We start from the raw sequence: 15,000 nt of genomic DNA on the forward strand, positions 1-15,000 counted from the left end.
ATTATTCAAGAAGAGATTGCTTTTAAAAATACGATTCAAAACTGTTACACCCTGTGTTAAAAACAAAGATCATGACAGGCCTACACGGACTCCCCTCGTGAATTGCGATAGCGATGCATTTTAGCCTTCAGTTAAATTTTCGCTCTAACGAGCGTATCTTTTAGAGATTTGCCTCTCTTGTGTGGTGTAATCGGAGGTTTAGTATAGACGCTTTTCAGCAACGGCTGGTTTTGTATTACAACCCAGTTATTCATTAAAATTTCTTTTAGGCCACGTACTCGTGCTGGGTAATATGTCGTGACAAATGAACATATCCAGAAGGACTTCTCATAACAGCCCACTTTCAAAAAGAGTGTAAACCTGGGGCGAGTTTGGTTGAGGGATCAATTATGGGATCATTATTTTGGGGGCGCTCGCGCATTTGTTTTCAACACAAACGATCGCACAACGCGCCCCCAAACGATCCCACAAATGAGCGCACGCCTTCTCTCGCCCAGGCTTCCACTATTTTCGAAAGTGGGCTATGTAATTGAGCGATCCGCTGAAAAGAATTTCCGAAATGATGTTTGCAAATGCTCGACCATCAGAAGGGCTATTTTCTTGGGAAATCTTCAGAAGTTCCCAGTTAAGCTGTGATCGAAACTATGCAGAACCTCTGCAATGTTCACAAAAACTCACCGAGACCTCAAGTGATGCTTGGTAACCGCAAGGGAGCTTTTAACACTACTGTTATTACATTTGAGAATAACTCGTATTACTTTTACGGTTGGTCAGCTTATTACATTTAGCGTTAAATTGTACTACATTTAAGGTGGGGTAAGTTATTACATTTAGGGTTGATTTTTATTACATTTGTGGTTAGTATTACATTTAGAGTTAATTTTTATTACATTTACGGTTGGTATTACATTTAGCATTACTTATTACATTTAGCGGTGATACAGCATCTATCTTAAAAACTAAGCCGGTGACCCCATATTTTTTTTAATAAAAATTTTTATTATTAAAAACAGAAGAAGAAACAGGCAAAATTAGAAAAAAATTCTGTGGAGTAGATTTTGCTTAAATTTTAAAAAATGGAAAATTCAAGATTGTGAAAGTATAAAGGGGTTACAACCCGATGTACCACCTGATTCCGCCTGATTCGGCCTGTAGACCAAGTTAAACCAAATAATAGAATTCACCTACGTTAGGATAACGTTGACCGAGTCATAATACTGGTTTCGAGGTATCTCACGTGTCGTTCGAGAGTTATTACATTTTGCGTTGACTTTGTCATAAAATAACATTTTGCGTTAATATTACATTTTGTGGCGGTTATTACATTTTGCGGCGTAACATACATGTAAGTATTATACAGAGCCCTGCTTAGCCTAACACAGCGCACCTGTCAGAAGAAAAAGCAACACGAACGAACCAGTCTTCGCTTGCGACATCTTTGTTCCGATGTTGATAACGAAAGGTCCTGCCAGCCCTCTCACAAGTCAAGTTGCTGGAAAGTTACTCACTATATCGTTGTTCCAACGGTATGGAAAATGAGCATAAATAATACTTATTATATGGCTTTGGCTTGTGGCCGATATAACGCGCGCTCTGATTGGCTAAGAGCGAGATCTGAGCGGTCATTATGCAGCCGTAATTCCCACGGGCCGATTACGGATTATGCAAATTAGGAAGAGCCCGGCTCGGAAAATTCAAGCGCATTGAAACGATAAAAGCCGATTAAAAACAGTAAGAGAAAGTAAATTTATTCCGAGTAGCTAAAAGTTTAGAGATTTTTCCTTAATAAAATTTATATAGAAGTCGTTTCTGAGTTAACAAGCGGTAACCTTGGCGGGCACTAGTGATAAAAAATTAAAGTTTGCCGAGTCTTAAGTAAACCTAAAATCGCTAAGTGAAAAACGGCGTCAACAAAACCTGGATCGGATCACGGATCGGATCACAGAAAAAAAAAAGTTTTAAAGAAAAAAAAATCAAAAACTAAAATCAAACCGTTTATAAGATAATGATAAATAAAAAATAAAAGTGGAAAACTAAAATATGTTAAATGAAAATAAGAATCCCGAATTTGACGCAATGACATGTTAATTACAGAGAATGACAAGAGGTCATTTAAAAAGCCACATAAGCGCCTAATTTACGACGAATTTAAATTGTAATGTACAGGCAGATGTAGTTATATTTGAACGTTAGTTGGCTCGAAGCTTGCGTGAACCTCCCATTCTCGTTTTTGAAACTGTTATCAGTGGCTAATTCTCGGCTACATTTTCGCGTCAGATGTGAGCGTTACAGTTGGCGTTACAGTTAATGAGAAAACTTACGTACGAAAGCTTAAGGACATGACTTGTTTTGAAGGAGCTACGTCACGATTTGCACATCTTGAAAAAATTAGCCTAGTTTTTCAAGTTCGTCATTTGCAATCCCCGTTAATCTTTGCCATCCTTGACGATCCTCATTCCGTTTTGATTTGTTCTTGCCTCTTAAGTGTTTTCTATCCTAGAACACGATCATTTTAAGGTTTTATTCTATTTAAAGGCAACTCTTTACGACCCTAAAAATAACTCTAAAACTCGTGGCGTAACTCCTAAAATGTTGTTTATTCTCGGGTTGCGTTATCGTTCACACTGTCGATGTCATTCCTAGAATTTTTTGTAAAACAGCTATATTTCCTTGAAATACAAATGGTTTGTTTCGTTTTATTCCAGTGCGAAATATCGTATTCCAAACTCACATCTTGTAAAAGTATAGACTTGTCTCAAAAAAGGAAATTGTTTGAAATCATCAGGTGTTTAATTTTTTACTGTTTTTAGTTTTTGTGTTTCTATTCATACGTTCGTCCTATTATTACCATACTGTTTACCTTTGATGCAAGTGAATACACGAAATATCATTTATCTAAACTGCGGAGAAAGATATGAAGACATGATTGATCATCGCAATCCAAACCTAACAGCCTGAAAAAAATTCATCTGTGACCAGCTCCCAGTTGGCTTGATATTATAAAAGAATAAAGGAATATCACACCTGAATTAAATAAAACTTTCTGCTCACAGTAGTCACTCTAGTGCAATTTGCTCAACAAAATTTTGAATTTTTTTTCCTTGATCCGATCCGTGATCCGGTCCGTGATCCGATCCGTGATCCGGTCCGGTCCGGTCCGATCCGGTTTTGTCGACGCCGAGTGAAAAACACCATCGGCAGATCGGCTGTCATGCATCCTGAGCAGAACATTAAGAAGAAACTTATAAGTTATCATCTTAGTCACAACAATTACCGAAATATTAAGCTTCGTCATAGTTCTCGTCAAATAGATTTCCTCGCTTTAACACAAGCAAGAGTAAATCAGCTTCCACGATCATCAGATGTAAACAATCGAGCGGTTTCTGTCGGTAGCAGTGTTTCTGATAACTGCAGGAAGTTTTAGACATTCACAAGGCTTGAAAAGCTCATGCAAAAATCCCAGAATGAAGAAGGCGAAGATATGTTGTCGAAAGCGAATGGGAAGATTGAGTTATTCTGAGCAGTGCATTCTGAAGCATTAGTATTTTCTTTCACTGAAAGACCGTGGGTTTGCACTATTTTGAAGTACTTTCTGTATTTTCTATATGCGTTGACGTTTCGCCACAAAAGTCGGAAAAACTTCCCCATCAAGTTGTGGCACCACGATACTAAAATACCTTTTTGAGGCTGTGACAATCATTTTTCCCGTAAAGAAATGTGTGTCAGTTTAGCGGCGGAATACGTAATACGGTGGTAAAGTTCACGGACTGTGTAGTTTGCCCTGGGTTTGAGACGATGAATGAATCGGTAAACGCGCGCATCGCCGGATGTAATTTGGCGACTTCCGCTCGAATAATTTTTTTTTTACTTTTCTTAAATTGAGGAGCCATATAATAAACAACTTAATAACCTCGATCGTTCGGTCGTTACGGGAAAATCTCAAACCTCGGCCTACCGTATTGACCTCGCTATCGCTCGGTCAATACGGCAAGCCCTCAGTTTGAGATTTTCCCGTAACGACCTCACTCTCGGTAATCATAAGTAGTTAATAATTGATGTGTCATTGATGCAACACTTACTGTCAAAAAATCAGCCTACCGCCACTTCTTCCGAGTTAATAGGGACCTTATGCAAAACACGACGGCAACGAGAACGTCACCAAACAAAAGGTTTAATGAGCAAAATTGTGGCTGTGCACGTGCATTATAATTCTTGGTACATTTCTTTGCCGTCCTCTGCAAAACAGTAACGTGAAATGACCAAATTCTGCGTTGTCTGGAGAACGTGAACCACGTCGGCTAATTTTTCGTATTTCTATTTGGAATTGAACGCATTCGCGGCATATTCAGCAGGGGCAAGTTTTAATACGACAGACACACTGGATAGTTCCAAATAAAAGCGAAATTCCAAAGTAAAATAAAAACACATTTTTTACTAGGCGTCGTCCTCGCTATCGCCGTCGTATATGGGTAACTGAAGGTCGCTAGTGAAGCATTGAAAATTCTTGAGAAATATTTGCTGATGCCATTGCTTACATTTCGTGTCATTGGCAAACGACTTAAAATAGAATATTGCTCATGCTAGAAAGGAATTGTCTTCAAACATTCGTCGTCTTAGTTGATATTGCCAAAACCTTTCAATGTTCAGCTATTGAGAGTTGATATTTTTGTGGCTGAATACGAAACTGAAACGCAAATGTTGTACACAGATATTCCACTATGAATCAATTATTGAATCAATTATTGCTCTTTTTTCATACATAAGAATGCCCAGGCTAGATTTTTCTTGTGTACATTCTATCAGATTACAGAGTATAGTACCATATAATTAACAATTAGATTATGACCTCTAGATTTCTATGGCCATGGGATGATAGTTGATGAGGCCGAAGGCCGAATCAACTATCACCCCATGGAAATCGAGAGCGAATAATCTAATTGTTTTAGTAGAATTCTAGCTTAAATTAAACGCAAATGATGATTTCCAAAAATTTTTCGACGCATTATTGAACAAAAATCGCACGTGTTGAATTGTCCTTGGTAAATTTGAGGTTGTTTACGCGCGCGCACCGGTTTTTCAAAAATTTCAAGTTTTTAAAGTCATGAATCCGTTTATGTCCTTCTTTTAGTCTTCTCAGGAATTTAATCATGCATTTACATCTAAACTTTCTTCCAAAACTTCGGAAAAGCGATAAAAAGGTCTCATTTCGTGGACGACCGACAGCCGCTGCACTCTAATGGCTGATAGTATACGAGTAGCTCAGCCAATCAGATTGCAGCATTTGCATTAGTATGCGAGTCGAATTCTACTAATGCATTTTAGTTGATTAAACCGGGCCACAAATTGACCTATCAAGAAATAGTATCGTGTTACATTGTGCACGTGCTTCATTGCTCAAACTTTTTCTTGCTTTGTTAGCGAGATTCGTTAGAAAAACGAGAGAATTAATTTACCTTAGTTTTCAATGATGAAATACAATTGATTTAAAAACATTGAGGTACTTTATTGTATTTTATTCTCCATCAACGCACAAACAAATATTCTTGATACAATCTTAGCCTTGGGTATATTCTTAACAGTATTTTTAAAATTTCACTAATTGCAGTCTAGCCCTATATATTCTTATGAGAAAGATTCTTTTAAAACAAAGAGATTGATCGAAGGCCAGGCTAAGTATATCATAATCCAATTGTGCACGCTAATGGCGTCAGGATCCGTGAGAAAAGTTAATGTCGCTTTGCCAGATGGTTGGTTTTTTCACACGAGTCGGTGCGAGCGCTAGTGGCAAGACCGAGAACGCGAAACAAACCTTTTGGCTGCGATACCACAAGCCACCAATAGAAAGTGAAGATTTGGTCAAGTTACAAAACCTCTCCAGACATCGCAATGACAGCCCAAGAAGTGACAGAGCATGCGCGAAATTGGGAATTAATGTTAAACTACATTTAAAAATATCCCGAAGAATTCCTTTTTGGTGGTAATCTAAAGTGAATTATTAAATTTCCCCGTTCATTGGAAGCTCTTGAAGTTTCGCAACGTTATTTTTGAATCGTTATCACATAAAATAATTAGGCAAAGAGAGAACAAGCATTAAAAACAATCGAAAGCTTATCGTGAGATTAATTGGCGAAACGTCACTGAACAATTATTGGATTTTCGTGATCTCTAGAACAATCAAGAACGAAATAGGCGTTCAGTTGGCGCGAGTAACAAGGCCGCGAACAAGTCAACAAAGATTCCTAACCGCTACTTTGACAATCTGATTTGTGCTCCTTCCAGTCACGTTTCTGACATGTCGTATTGCAGTAGAAGACTTCTTTGCAGCCGAGGCATCTCTTTAAGGTCCCAGTCTTTGAATGGCAAAAGGCGCACTCCGGATCTCTGATAGGAGGGGCGCATTGAGGAGGGTCAAAAAAGCTATCTTCAGGAAGAGCTTTATCAAAGTAACTAGAAGTTTTAGAAGAAGGAAGTGGATTCGGTGGAGAACCTTTGGTTTTCCTCTCACCTGCTGTTTCTTCAACATCACCTAGGGAAAACGTTCCAAATTAAAAGAATATTTTGACTTTTCAAAAAAATTAAATAGATAAATTAAATCATCATCATTCGATGCATTATGTATTCCTGAATAATCACGGCTAACAGCTCGTGATTTGCAAGCTTTCCTTGTGTTCTTCCAACATCCCCCGTGGTGTATTGCGCCGGTAAACCCATAGAAAGAGTGGTCTATTGCTTAAATAAAACTAGACGCCTTGCTGCGTGTACCCAGGCAGTCGTTATACTGAGAAACACTAGCTATGTACCAAGTGAGCTAAATGTTCTGCATTTGAAGTCGTACGAAATTCAATCGAATCGATGCGTGTGTGCTCAAGCTATTAATAACTTATTACTCGTCTGCAGGCCTTTAAGGCGTCAAAAAAGTCAAGGTCTTTATATCAGCCTATAAACGCTTCAGTCTATTTTCCTTAGCCTTTGTCGTTGTTGATGTTGTTGTTGTTGTTGTTGTTTGGCGTTTCTTAAGCAAGTGAGACATTTTGAATTCCAGAGTTATGGCGGTGCGTGACATAGAGCTACGAACGCGTTTGTCGAAAAACATATACTTATCTCGTGATTTTTAGCCCATTCAGTAGTTAATGTATTAGGAAAAGTGCTTATATAAATGCTTGTTTGTTCAGTACAGATAATATAATCAGTCGCCTAGATAGTTTACACTATTTTCCGGCCGCACTGCCCACTGTTGGTGTACCGCGGAGGTACACTAACACGGCGGCTCCATACTGGGCTTTGTAAATTTGTGCAAAATATTTCGACGAATATCTGAGGTTTGGGAAAACGCACAGACTTAAAAATTAGAGAAGTTTCATCTTTATTAATCTCTTAACATCACAATTTCTTGACTTTATCCACTAAATGGTTTTCGAATAATTTTTTTTTTTATTGCGTCAGGATTGCGTGACAGTAAAAGCCAAGAATTGTTTTGCTGGGGTCAACATACATTAGTTTCTTTCAGCTTAAATGTGGCAATAATTCGCTACATGGGTTTCATTCTTGTAAAGACTCATAACTCTGTTACAACAAAATAATGAGAGAATATCGTTTAGTTCGAGATTTTAAATTTATTATTCTTTACGAAGTTTCTCAGAGCGTTTTAATTAGGTGTCGAACAGATACATTCGTAAACAAATTCTCTAACCTTTCTGCTCTGGTTCAGTGTTCAGAAGTTCTTGAGTTCGTGCTGCGATTCTTCTTGGTTCACAATCACGTCTAAAAATACGATGACGCTTCTGAAGATGCTTTTTATCAAGTTGAAGAGCTGATAGCACGGATTGATAGCTCCTTTGGTAAAGGTGACATGATTCTTGACAATCAATCACTCAAAATGTTCGCTCGTAAATTGATCTCTCGTAAGGCTTGCACGCCGACCCGTTCCGAAAACGCTTAACGTCCTTTAGTGTTGGTCTACCGCAAACGGTGCGTTCGTTTGTATGTGATTTCATCTCCCTAGAAATCATGGAGTCCGCGCTAACTTTTCACGACGACAACTTCTGTAAATTCCATGTGCCTTACGCATGGACAGGTGACGCATGCGCTCTGCGCCGAGATTTAAACCCAGGCCTCACTGCCTGGGCAACAACGAGATTACAAAAAAGGCAAACTCGATGATCGAATGATAAAACAAATTTCTCGGTTATCACAAAATATCTTGGTCTGTCGGTCACTTGAGGATTTTTAAGCCTTCAGTTATAGATGACACGGTCCACGGTGAGAGATTCGTCTAGAAGAGTTATGACCCTCTAAAATCAGTTGAAATTTTACATGTAAATTAAATTGCGATAGTTGTATTTTTCAAACGGCCAAGAAGTAGACAAAACATTTTTACTTCAAAATGACTTTTAGCACAGAGGAATGATCAAAGTGTAAATTACAAACTGTGTGAATATGAAATCCAGGCAAGTTCCCTTCTTTCTGTACTGGCCTGTTGAAAATGCGCAATTTTGCATAAATTTCATGGGCCATCTTGGTTGATTGAACGGTATTTCGAACTTTCCTAGATTTCACAAAAATGTGAACTCGCCGGGACTTTGAAAGTACATTTCTGAAAATAGTTCACCAAAAGGGTCTTTTTGACGCAATGAAAGAAAATCCGAATTTTCCGACCTGTCGTCGGATTCTCCATGTTTACAGGCAGTGGCTCTTAACTGGTGAACTAGCTAGATGCAACTAACATTAAGTTGTTCTAACTAAATTTGTTCTTTAATACACCTTTCTTTGTCTAGTACTATCTGAGTTACTCGCTCGTTCACTCGTAAGATTTTTTTACGAATGGTTTGTAGACGACACGTAAGCCAATTTAATGACAAAGTTCGTAAACAAACCCACTTGTGAGCCAATTTACCGCAGAAAAAAAAAAAAACGTTATTTGCCGGCTTAGGGTTGGTCCGTATAGTGAAAAACTGTGACCGGGGTCTTGAAAATGCTGCCCGAGGCCGCAGGCCGGCAAATAACATATATATCTGCACCACAAAACAGGCATTGTTTGATTCCGTAGGTAGGGTACAGAGCCACCTTAAAATTAATGCCTTCTTCTCGTGTTTGTTATTTTAATAATTCCCTGTTGCATTTACCATTCCATTGATATAATTATGTCTGTCAAGATGTCACGAGCTCACTACTGTACAAAGACAAAAAAAAAATCCTCAAGTGAAAAGAAAGTAACAGTGGATGGTGTCTGACTTACTGAAGGGAGCAAGAGTGCTTTCTCTTGGAAATAACAGGGTTATGAAGGAATCTGTCCAGACATCAGATCCACTTTGGGCGACTCTAGCTGCATTTGTGTACAGCATTTTTCGAAGCAAGCTCTTCTCCTGCTGAAACGAAGGCGTAATAAAATACCATTACTTTGGATGTAACAAAATAAATTCAAATCATTTATCCACATTTTTGTCACAATTATTTCCATTTCAAAACGATGAAGGACACATGAAAGTCATCTAATGTTTGTTGTAGGCTACTTTAGAATTAAGAACTAAAATGTCACCAAAAGAGACAACATTTTGATATCGTGGTCAACATGTTCAAAGACCCATGTTACTTGGAGCTAGTTGTGTCGCTACTAACTCATTATATTAAGTCAGTAAGTGGTCACGTGGTCGAAGGTCACGACACCTTAAACGCACACCACTGATAAAGACGTGATAACGACGAAATACTTCGTATCAAGAAAATGTTTGTTCTGCAGTGAGTTACTAAGACAACAATTTGGCTTGAAACAACCAAAATGGAACGTCAAGTTCTGAAGGATCAATTTCACACATAAAATAATATAAAATCAATCAATCAATCAATCAATCAACCATTTAACCAAGCAAGCAACCAAACAAGCAAGAGTTACCTACAGCCCCCTTCCCTGGGTTTCAGACACTTAACCAAGGATATGTGAAAGAGAAACTGCTGAATGTTCCTTAACAGGAACATTCAACAGACTTACCTGTTGGTCAGCGAGAATTCTTTTAATCACGTGAAAAACCGTACGGTTGAAGAAGGCTTCCAATAGTCGTGAGTCTGTTGGATTATTGCGAAGCATGGCAGCATACCGTTGACAATCACAGAAAATAACTTTAGCGATGGGCAAACTCTTCCATTTGTACACGTTCTGTACTAAGATGAATCCCTTCTTGCGTACTATGTCGTCCGGGGTCTGATATGATTCTTCGATGATTCCTCTCTGCTCAACACAATGTATCATGGGTGTCTTTTGCGTTAAACAACAAGAAATACCGCCCTTAAAGATTGCTCAGTGGTTAGCATTACGATTGATAGAAAATAAACAAAAGAAAAGCACCAAGTAACTCTAAAGAGATAGTCGTGTGGCCTATTATCTCTATTAGCTACCAGTTAAATGAGTTCCTGTCATCCAGGATAGTACCTCATGGGGTCTCAAAGGAGCTCAGTCATGGTATGTAAACAATATTAATAGCCTCCATTTGGCACGAAAATATGCACTGATATTTGTCCGCGGAAATTATCTGTTCCGAGAAGTAAACAGTTTTGCGTGAGCTTGGCTCGAGGAAAACAGTGAGCTATGAGTAAGAGATAATGTCCAAGGACAAATATCCGTGTATATTTCAGCGCCAAATGGAGGCTATTGTGTTTATTAACCTTGAAATAGTTTCCGCAACACGCGCAGTTTTGAAAATTGGGGAATATCACTCGGATATTCCCCAGTTTAGCTGGGGCATACTCAGTCACGTAACGCGTGTTATAATTCGAGTTATCATTTGGCCACGTACAAAATTATCTTTCAGTTGGAGGAAACCTTTAAATAGTAGTTTTCTAAGACAGAAGAACTAAAAAGAGATAATAATAAACCATAAATGAACAGGGATGCATAGTTAGGAGATGGAGACGATTAATACGGATTACACACGAAGAACTTGAAAATTTTAGGCTAAACTTTTCAAGAAGCGCAAACCGACACCGTAGTTACTTAAAGTAAAGCGTGGTTACATTGCTATTTATTTGTTTCCTCTCTCTCAACATCCTCTCTCCTGCTGCCAGCGAGCCTTCAAACAGTCCATAATCACTCATTCCCTATGAGAACTTTAAAATCAGTAAGAAAATCCAAAATCGTGATAAAAATTATTGAAACGTAATGTTCACCAGTATTATGGCTTATGATCATAACGCGCGCTCTGATTGGCTAATTGTGAAGCATTATTTTCCCGAAATGCCCACAGGCCGATTACGGGCAAGCAAAAGCAAAGCAAAAGGCCATATAATAAACAACTTATTAACCTTGATCGTTCGGTCTTTGGGGGAAAATCTCAAACCTCTACCTTGCCGCTTTAACCTCGCTATCGCTCTGTCAATGCGGCAAGTTCTCGTTTTGAGATTTTCTTGTAAAGACCTCACTTTCGGTTAATAAGTAGTTAGCATTGCCTTTGGACATACCTCGGGGTATTTCACATGGTCGAGTAAAATCATGGAAATGGATTCTCTCAGGTTAAACAATGGCGAACCACTTTTCCTTTGTTCCTTCAGCTTTAAATCAAGCTTGGTGCGAAACATTCTACCGCATATTCTGAAATGGAAATCAAATGTTTTAGTCAATCTCTCAAGCACTGCAGCCGCACATTTGAGACTCTCAGTGGATAACTTCCTCATCTAAATCCTAAGTCTGCTATCCGTAAGATCACTACGATTGCTGCAATCGCTGCAGCTGGGCAATCGCGGTGATCGCTGAAGTTGTACCACTTCCATGAGCAGTCGTTCTTTCAAGTTTGATGAGCGAGAAAATAGTTAAACAAGCGAGCAGACAAATGTTCGCGCAAACCTCAGAGGACCCCTAATTATTTTTAACATCAGTTTTAACATTCATTATTTTTTTCCTACTTTCGCTTTCCGTTCGTCGATTTAATGGAGGAAAAGAAAGCGGCCGTATTAAGTAAAAATTATTTTATGTAGTGCATGTAACAAGTGCCGTTATAGAGTGGTGACGTAAATGGTAACGTTCTTAGAGTTAATTATTGTTCTAAAAATCCAATTATAGTAAGAATTCGAACGAGTACTCTGTTATGTCTGTATTGCGATATGTCTAACTAATTGCATGATTTAGTGTGTAATTTGGAATAAATAAGCACGAGTAAATTTTGCAAAGACTAACAAATTAGCACAGGCCCGAAGAGTGAATGCAGTTTGTAGTCTGTAGTAGTTTGTAGTCCAAATTGCACGAGAATAATCATGTGATTACTCGTTAATATGATACACTTGAAAACATGCTATTTCAGGTCGTCTTCACACTGTTTCCTTAGGCAGGCTGCAGTGTGTTTTGGTATTCCAATACCTTCGAATATATTTCCGAAAATATTCGAAAGGCTTCGGAAGACTTCGGGTAAACTTCGTCCACATTCGAAATAACTTGGATTACCGTCGGTAGTCATGAGTGTCTTCGCACTAACTTCGTATATCTTCCTTGTAATTTGCACTGGCTTGTAATTTGCATTCGTGTTTCAAACTTTTACAGGTGTTACTGGTATTTTTTCAAGTGTATTATTAAAACAATAATTATATTTCTTTGCATTTTACTAAAACAGCGGGCTTAGTCTAGGAGACGAGGGTACTTGTTCCCCGTACTGTTTGCATTATATTATCCATACCTCAAGTCGTCCAGTTTAGCGTCCCATAAAGGCAACGCATGGAAGGGAACTGGTCCCGGGTTCCGTATCACAAGCTCTCCTACTGTTCCATCTTCTCTCTTGGGGATGTGACAAAGTACTTTTCCACGCGTGTTTGAAATCTGGAACTTAGACGACTTTATATCGACAGAACATGAAAAGTACATGTTCAAAGGGCCACTGTTAGAGCGAAGAAATAACAAATAATAAGTTCCGTTTTCTTGTATGGAGAATCATTGCGCCCCTTCTAGAGGATTTATGCACGGGGCGGTGGACTCACATATTAAAAGTACGGGGTTGCTTGTTGTACCTTAAAAAAGCTTTAAAAGGCGGTTTTGGTACCTCGTAGGGTTTTTAACCTCAAAAGGTTCACAGCGGAAGCTTTTGCGGTTCCATTTAGGTTATTGAGCCGAAAAAACAGTGACGGGAGATGAATTGTTGTTTTAGAATTGGTACCTCTTACGATGTGAAAAAATTTCAAGCCACGCCCACAAAACAAGGCCTTGGTACCTAGCACACCCGTCCTTTTATATGGGAATCTCCCCTTCTCCCCCCCCCCCCCCCCCCCTTCCCGTGATTTTGCTGTCATTGGTTTTGACCGTGCCTGTCTGGATTCATTTTAATTCAGTGGGGATATTTTTTCATGTCACTTTTGGGAAATACAAAAGAAGACTATTCTAAACGCCCGCAGCAGTCGACAGCTACCTTATAAGCATTTCTTTCGCAAATGAACCTTTCACTTCTCGATTTCATATTTAGAGTTTAAGAGCCAGTGCCCATAACTATGGACCAGACAACGGCACAAGTCGAAAAATCGATTTTGCTCATTTTTTGCCCATAGATTGGCCCTAGCTAGTAAACAAACGAACCATAGTTAGTTTCTGCTAATGTAGCTTTTTGGGGGGAAAATTTGCGAAAAACGATTTCGACCCGATTGGGCTCAAAATCTACTTTCGGTTTTGCTGAATTTTCCGAATATTTGATTGCTTCGCGCTCCGCAGAACAGCTACTTGGGAATCTTTCAATGGATTTTATATTCAGTTCAGGTCTTCGTGGTATCACTGAGCGAAAAATAAAATAAATCAAAGTTAGTTTTGAGCCCGAAAAGAGATCAAACTGACACGCAAAATTTTACAATGTGTCGCAAACGAATTATAGCACTAAAATATCGCCATATTTTTCTATGGGCTATAACTTTAAATGCCATAAAAACACTTTCTACGGGTTAACTGTACACCCACCTGTTTGAAAATCAAAAAACATCTCTGGGCAAAAGGTTTTAAGTCGCCCGCCTTGGCCTCTGCTTCTCATAAATTGTTCCCTGAACCGCCGTGAAAATGTAAACAATTGCGTGACGCGGGCGGTCACCCTGAATACATAATTTGTTTCCAACAAACCGCAGATGGCTATCTTAGAACATTTGGGTGAAAAAAGAAAAACATAATGGACCACTTTTAACTTTAATATTTTGCAAGTCATCGCTTTGGAAATTTCGTTAATTAAAAACGCCAATTAAAAGCAATTTACTTGGAGTTCGGGTGTTACTGCTATGTCGTTTTAAGCTGTCGTTCTTTCTTTGATCATTTTAATTACAAGAACGAGTTCTAGAAAGAACATCGTTCTAAGTTCATTTGTTAAGCGCAATGACAAGTTGATATTATTGGTTTGTAGCCCTACGTGATCTGAAAGAACGCTACAGTGATTAAATTTGTATTTGTTGATTTCGACGGATCGATTTTCGGTTAAACCTTTTTATTTGTACCAGCACATTTAGTGCCTTTTCTCCTGCTAAAAAGTCGGAAAAAGTAAATTAAACAAATCCTAAAAGTTTAAATTGTAGATAAGAGGCATCAACAGTGCGAGTGTCTCGGTAAGCTGTTAATTTGAACAATTACTGTGCTGGACGGATTGCTTTCCAGGTTACGCACGTGCTATACGTATAGTTCATTGTGCGCAAATGTTCCTGTTTGAAACAACTGAAATTCTCAATGCTTTTTTTCTTTTTTCCTTCAGTCTTAAAACTTCAGTTTAGAGTTAGGCTAAACCCTAAGCTGTTTTGGCGGCCAACCTATTCTTGGCTAATTGCTTAATCAAATTATATATATATATATATATATAAATTTCATTGAAATTCGCTTTTCCGTGACCGACTTCCGCGAACAAAACAAGATGCATGTTAGCTCTTCATTTAAGACTACAATCCTGGTCAAAAGTGTTGGAACAGTTACGGCAGATGACTTCACAGGCAGCCTCTCTTAAGACCAAAACCGCGCAAGCCCGCCTACCCCCCTCCCCCTGTCAATGTTGATAAAAATCTTGAAGAAAAAAA

At 38.6% G+C, this 15,000-nt stretch overlaps 1 pseudogene; it reads right to left on the reverse strand.

Annotated features, from left to right (window-relative positions):
* Positions 1–6,203: 6,203 nt before the first annotated feature.
* The window catches only part of LOC145499573 (uncharacterized), a 22,701-nt pseudogene continuing 13,904 nt past the window's right edge, over positions 6,204–15,000 (reverse strand).

Source organism: Orbicella franksi, chromosome 10 (assembly GCF_964199315.1).
Source record: "Orbicella franksi chromosome 10, jaOrbFran1.1, whole genome shotgun sequence".
Taxonomy (NCBI): domain Eukaryota; kingdom Metazoa; phylum Cnidaria; class Anthozoa; order Scleractinia; family Merulinidae; genus Orbicella; species Orbicella franksi.